This window comes from Ochotona princeps, chromosome 1 (assembly GCF_030435755.1).
Source record: "Ochotona princeps isolate mOchPri1 chromosome 1, mOchPri1.hap1, whole genome shotgun sequence".
Classification (NCBI taxonomy): domain Eukaryota; kingdom Metazoa; phylum Chordata; class Mammalia; order Lagomorpha; family Ochotonidae; genus Ochotona; species Ochotona princeps.
Genome location: NC_080832.1, coordinates 56,561,327 through 56,569,125, shown reverse-complemented (window position 1 = coordinate 56,569,125; position 7,799 = coordinate 56,561,327).

Genomic DNA, 7,799 nt, shown 5'->3' with positions numbered 1-7,799 from the left:
ATATGGGCGCCGGGTCTAATCCCGGCAGCTCCACTTCCCATCCGGCTCCCTGCTTGTGGCGTGGGAAGGCAGTCGAGGACGGCCCAATGCATTGGGACCCTGCACCCGTGTGGGAGACCCGGAAGAGGTTCCAGGTTCCTGGCTTCGGATCGGCGCACACCGCCCGTTGCGGCTCACTTGGGGAGTGAATCATCAGATGGAAGATCTTCCTCTCTGTCTCTCCTCCTCTCTGTATATCTGACTTTGTAATAAAAATAAATAAATCTTTAAAAAAAAAGATTCAGAATTTTCAGAAATTATAATTGTGCGGCATGCATTTTATTTCATGATAAAATTTCCAATGGCTCTGCACAATTAAATGAAATTGGAGAGGAACTCAGTGTTAAAATTCAGGTAATGGACTCAAGAACAGATGAAATTACTTTCTTTCTCTGTAACAAATACTTACAAAGCAGCCACCATGTGCCAAGCACTATTTCCAAATGGTGAGCACAATAAATACTAGTGGAACATTTCAAAGGACAATTCCCTTTCCCTGAAAAACAGTGTTCTGGTGCATTGGCTCAAAGGTGCCAGTATATAGCCCACAATGACGCCCTCTTCTTCGTCAGCTTCACTTGTACCATTACCAAAAACACCTGCTTTGTCTTCGAGTCCTTACTGACCACAATCTAAAAAAGCTTCAGTTTACATAAGTTCTTTGCATGTAACATTTTATTCTACCTGGGAACAAAGAGAGAAGCAGCAATGCAAGAGGCATTGAATTAATATTCCTAAATTTGAAGGAGGTAGGGACTGGTACCTAAAGCATGGTGAGCTGGAGTGACAAAAACTTCTGGGTAAAATGAGATTAAAACAAGCTGTGGACATATCTCAAATGAAATTATACACACCTGAAATTTACAGAATTTAATGAAACTCTCAAGAAACTAGGTCTTGCCCTTTCAAAATGTACTTACAGCCATGTTAGTAGTATTTCATTTAATGACATAGTTTACTTGTACACCACATTTGAGCTCAAGCTAGCTGCTGATGAGTCAAAGAAAGAAGAAAGGTTCATGTTCAGATAGTGTTACTAGGGCTATCACTACCAAATTCAAAAGATATGTAATTAGCATTTTGACACTGAATTTTGCTTCGCTTAGGATTGAGGACATTTCAGTTCTTTCTAGTCAGGAGCAAAATCAGAAACACGTTGAGGATGGCATGAAAAAGACAATGACACTGATTTGGAAGAACTGCATATAAATTGAAAGTCACTATTTAGTGTAATTCAACATTTCTCATTTTAATCTATAAAATGGGATTCTGGGGGTGAGTGCTTGACACAACATAAATATGTGATCTGTGATGCACAGATCTGATATTGGAGTCCCTCCCCTTCTTCTGATCCAGGTTCCTGCTGATGCACACCCTCGAAGGTAGCAGGTGAGAGTGGCTCAAGTACCTGGATCTCTGCCACTCTCATGGCAGGCCTAGGTTGAACCCCAGGCTTCTGGCTTTGGCCTGGCCCGGCCCTGACTATTGCGCTTAGTTGGGGGTGTGAACCTGTCTAATCAGAACTCTCTCTGTTTCTATCTCTGTCTCTGTGGCTGTGCTTTTCAAATAAATAATAATAATTTTTTGAAGAGATTCTTCTAAGAAACAAACAAATGAAGTCAAGTGTAGATATATACTTTGTAAACAGAAATATTTAATAGATATAAGATTTTGTTTTGTAATTATGTAATGTGGGATAAATTTTTACATTTAAGGAGTGATAACCTTGGCTTTTCATATTATATATAAATATCTACTATCTGTCTACATATATATTATTTATGGAGTTGTGGAGAGAGAGATTTTCAATCTGCTGGTTCACTCTCTAGATGGCCACTATGGTCAGTGTTGGGCCAGAAGAAAGCCAGGAGCCAGGAGCTTCGTCTGGGTTTCCCATGTCAGTTCCCTCTTAGGTGGCAGGGACCATAACACTTGGACTATCTTCTACTTTATCCAGGCCATCAGCAGATGTTTAATCAGAAATGGAGCAGGTGGGACATGACCCAGTACCCATATGTGATGCTGGTGTTGTAGGTGGCAGCTTTACCCACTATGCCTCAACACTGGCAACTGTAATCTTAATTTTGATGACCCAAAACATCTTCTGTTCCTGTGAAATGGAGCTGAAGTCCTACTATGAAATTACATGGAAACAAATATTTTGGAATCTTTCTATAAAACAAAATCACACTATTAAAATTTGAACTGAACAGAATAATGGGAAAAAATTGTAGCTCAAGGTGCAAATTGTCACATTGTAGAGAGAGAAAAAAAGGCCTTTTAAAGTTTCCTGTCAATTTTAATAGCTAGCAGTTTTAAATCTACTCATATTTAGCATAATAATTAAACTTCAAATTATATTCAAACCATGCTGATATTATATGCAAATGTGCAATTCAGCATTAACATGATGGTAATACTTGTGATGCCGTGAAGAAAAGCTAAAGTGAATGATATCACAATCTTGCTGCATCTTTTCATGACTGTAAGTATTTTGGTATTGCAAATCTATCAATACATTCCATTATATTAGGTCCATATGTTTCATTATAATAGTTCTTTTTCATTATTATAGATTTCTATTATGACATTTCTTATATTTTTATTAATATAATTGTGTTAAATTTTAGCAGAATGAATTAATTCAATCCATTGATCTCTGTAATTTTTTTAAGATTTATTTATTTTTATTGCAAAGTCTAATATACAGAGAGGAGGAGAGACAGAGAGGAAGATCTTCCGTCTGATGATTCACTCCCCAAGTAACCATAATGACTGGAGCTGAGGCAATCCGAAGCCAGGAGCCTGGAGCCTCTTCTGGGTCTCCCATGTGGATGTAGGATCCCAGGCTTAGGGTCATCCTCAACTGCTTTTCCAGGCCACAGGGAGGGAGCTGGACAGGAAGTGGGGCTGCAGGGATTAGAACCAGTGCCCATATGGGATCGCGGCATATGTGAGGTGAGGAATTTAACCACTAGGCTACCGTGCCAAGCCCTAATCTCTTTAATTTTTATGAGAATAATTTTTACTAAAAATAATATTAAGTTGGAAACATAATTTCTTGTTTAGAATTTTAAACATTTATTTGAGAGCCAGAAACAGAGAGATTATCCATCCATCGGTTCACTCCCCAAATGCCCCAAAGCCACGCGGAACCAGGGAAACCCTGGGAGCCAACTCATCCATGTGGGTAGCAGGAACTGAAGTAGTTGAACTATACCTGCTGTGATGCCTTTCTGGATGTGCATGAGCTGGAAGCAGGTATGGGGAGCAGAGTCAGAACTCAGCTCCAGGCACTCAGATATGGATGCAGGTGTCTCAAGCAGAATCTTTATGGCATGAGACAGTTAAGACAATACCTACCCCAGGAATTGTCACTTTTGAAAGTTGATATCCTTTGCAATGTGTGACGTAGAGCAGCATGGAACCTAATTAGAAAGTGCCATTCATGGGTGTCTGGCATAAGGATCCAGTTATCCTTGGGAGGACTGGATCCCATATCAGAGTGCCTATGGTCCAGGAAGGCAGAAGTAATCACTCACATATTTGGGTTCCTGTACCCTAAATTGAGATCCAGGCTCCTGACTGGCATGATCCAAAGTCTGTTGTGGGCATCTAGGGAATAAACCAGTGAACAGAAGATCTGCTTGTCTCTCTGCTTTATAATAAAGGTTTTTTAAAAGAAAATGCTACTAAGTACCACATATATATTTATACATATTAATCAAACCAGGCATCTCATGTGCATAATACTATATAATGAGTTGTTTTTACAATAACATGTAAAAACATCTACTGTCTGCTGGTTTGTTTTTCTTATAGCTTTTGTCAGCTCAGGAGATTACACTTGGTAACTACTCTGTCAAATCAATTGCATGCTTCTGGGCTTGTGCCTTGTAACGATGTGACACTCAGAGTTTATCCAGATGAGCAGAGAGCAAATGAATCACCTTTTGCTCCTGCTGAAGAGCAGAGAAAAATGCTTCAAGCAGAAGGGCTGGGAAAGCATCATACCACTTTTTACAGTAGATTAATCCTAGGAGTTAAGGGCGCAGGGTCTGGGTCAAAGTGGACTGTCCTGTCTCACATCTGCACAGGGGTTCACACCAGGTCCATAGGAAGAGCCCTGAAGGGACTGGAGGTGGGGTACATGGAAGAGAAGCAACCCAACAGTCCAGTGAAGTGAAGTTTGTGCGGAAGGAGCCTGTGTCCATGGGGTGGGGTGGTGCTGTTTACAGATTCATTTGATGCCAAAGCCACTCCCTTTCTCTGTCATGGTACTTGGGTCCCTCCCAAAGTTGAGGACAGAAAATCATAAGGCATGGCCAGCACGATAGCTCAGCTGTTTAATCCTCCCCTTGCAAGCTCCAGGATCCCATATGGGTCCCAGTTTGTGTCCTGGCTGTTCCACTTCCCATTCAGCTTCCTGCCTAATGTCTGGGAAAGTGACAGAGGATAGCCCCAAGGCCTTGGTACCCTGCACCTACAAGGGAGACCTAGAAGAGGCTCCTAGCTCTGGTTTGGGATTGGCTCACCTCCAGCCATTACTGGCCATTTAGTAAGTATACCAGGAAATGGAAAATCTTTCTGTCTCTTCTCCTTTCTATAAATCTGCCTTTCAAATAAGAGTAAATAAATCTAAACAAAAAAGAAACTCATAAGGCAACACCTTTATTATTATTATTATTATTATTATTTATTACTCATTGGGTTTCATTTATTTCCCAGGCTTTTTGCTGGAGCATTACTAGTGACAGTGCTTAATCTGAAAATCCACTGGTTGGAAAGAAGATTCTTTTCTGATCTGCCTCAAAGAAATGTGTAATCAACCGATCCCTGAGATTTTTTTTTTTAGTTTGAGTATATTTTTATTTTGAATTTTGAGTTATGTGGTACAATTTTGTATAGGCTGCTGGGATTCCCCTCCAAACTCCCACCCCCCATCAGATTTATTTATCACCTTTATTTTTAAAAGGTGTAGGGACAACTCCTAATCAGGGCCAGTACCCTGGTCATGCCACCAGTGCTGTCACAGAGGGCCAAGGTGTACAAGTGCTACACGTTTAGTTAAATGCGTCACTGCCTCTGTCTTGAGATTCTTAATATTTTTTTAACTTCATTATTTATGAACATCCAGGTCATGTATACAAAGCCACAAAACTTTTTATACACCTGTTTGGTTTTTATACACAAAGCTTTTTATACACAAAGCTTTTTATGACCTGTTTGGTTTATTGCACTGTTTTCACTAGTAAGAAAACCAAAGGAATTTGGAATCAGAAACAATTAGGCTAAAATTAAAATAAACCCAGTTTTTAATAAAAATTGAATTTTGAGTGTACTGTGATATTGTAGTTCTAGGATATCCTTCATCTGCTTTTTATACAGATTAACTTTAGATATCAAAATGTGGTTTGCTGCATATGATAAACTAGACATCCAGTATTGCTATATAGAGGTTGCTTTAAGGTTTTTGTTTTAACAAAACCTAAGTGTGATCCAAGGTGCTGGGTAATACAGCCCATCTGTTAATACCAAATGACAGTGCCAGCTCTGTATAAAAGTACAGACTGTAACGTTTCCAGGCATACCTTACCCTTTCTTTAACACATTATACTTGTATCCCCCTTCTTGTTATAAAACTGGTTCCACTTTTGCAAAAACTTACATGTAAAATCTCATTTTCCCTCTGCCATATGATTTGATGAAAAAAAAAAAGGACAATTAGATTCCATTTTGTTGTTAGGTGACTTTCATGCCTAGAAAGCAATCTAAAACAACAAGTTTCTGAATATAAAATGTAATGAAAAATTCTCAGAAAACTATAAAATAATAGCAAGCAAGCTGAGCTATTTTACCAAGGAGGTGCTGGAGGCAAAAGAAGCTCCTGCCCCTCCCAATAGCCGAAGCCAGAGCAAAAGCTTTTAGGGGCTACAGTGCTGAAAGGTGTATGGACACACAGACACACACACACACAGACACACACACACACAGAGTCAGCATGTTAGCTATGTTTAGGTGGTCTAAGACAGTATGCCTTGGGCAGTAACACAAGTATCTTCATAAGGGTGTTCCAAGGAGAAACGGTCTTGATTACTATGCTGCCATTACGTTGCCATGAAGACAATAGAAGACAATGACACACTTGTGTTCATTGTGGATGTCAAGGCTAACAACCACCAGATCGAACAAACCATGAAGAAACTCCATGGCTTTCATGTCAACGGAATCAATACCCTGAACAAACCTAACAGAGAGAAGGCACGTTTGACTGGCTCCCAATTATGAGCCTTTGGATTTAGCCAAAAAAACTGGGATCATGTAAACCACATCCATTTGGCTAGTACTAAATGTATGATTTTCACTTGGTTTACTCACCAAGTGGCCACAACTGCCAAAGCTGAGTTGATCCCAAACCAGAAGCCATACACCTCTTCTGTGTCTCCCATGTGGGCGCAGGACACAAGGCTTTGGGCCATCCTCCACTGCCCTCTCAGGCCACAAACAAGGAGCTGGATGGGAAGTGGAGCAGTTGGGGCATGTACCATGCCCGCATAGGATCCTAGTACATCAAGAGGGGGAGGATTAGCCAATTGAGTCATTGTGCAGGCCCGATTCAAAGAAATCGTTCTCTCAGCAAGCCGTTGTGAAGCCCCAACAAGTCAGCAGAAGTATGTCAAAGGCCTTTGGTTGCACCACATAGCTGCCTTTTGTGTTGCCTCTGAATGCCACCAAGATGACCTTGTGTAGCCAGGAGATGAAAGCACCCAACATTGCTCTTATTCATCCTGAACTTGTATAGCTCAGTGGTTCATCCAGAATAATGATTCAGATCTTGTCATATACCCCAGTTTATCAGAGAGGCTAACTTACAGAAAAAGGAAGAGGCTTTACATAACCCCATCATCCTCACTGAAGTTGCTTTCCAAGACTAGGAGAAAATAGCAGTAATCACTCGAGAATTGTCACAGCTTTCCCAACATTTCCCAATTGCCAGCCAATGCTCTCCTAAACGCCCTGCTTCCTCTTCATACTCATGGCAAATTGTCCAGATTCCTGGGTAAGACCAAAGGATTCCATGTTCACCCATCTGTCTCAATCTAGTGATTCACCCTCTGCTGCTGCAGCATTTCAATGATTAGCTTCTCTTTTCTTAAAAAGTCACAACTCTCTCTTGATTTCCAGCTCAGGATACTGTCCATTTATGTTTTCCTTCACATCAAAATTGCTTTGAAAAAAGTTTTTGTTTCAACTTCTTTCATTCCAGTTTTTGTTCCTAATTACTGCACCAATACTGCCCCCGTTAAGTTAACCAGTACCTTTGATGTTGCTCAGCCCAACAGATTATTCTCAGATCTCTTACCACCTGGATTCTTAGTCACAGCTGAACAATTCATCTCTTTATTCTTGAGATTTTCTTTGCTTGGCTTCCAGAATTCCACACTCTACTTATCTTCTTTTGAACTCACTGGCTTTTCCTTCTCACGTTCTTCGCTGAATTTCCCTTTTTCTCAGTCGTAACTATGGAGGGCCTACCAAAGACATCATCCTTGGACCATTTTCTTCTGAATCTACACCCCTTCCTTGATTGTTTCATCTACACTTCTGTCTTTAAATGCTCTCTGGTTCTAAATATTCTCCAAGCAGTATTATTGCCAGCCCAAATTTTCTCTGGAACTCCCGACTCAAATATCCAAGTATCTACTTCAGTGTCTGCTAGGCATGTCATTCCTTATCCTGATCTTCCTTTTCAGATCTAC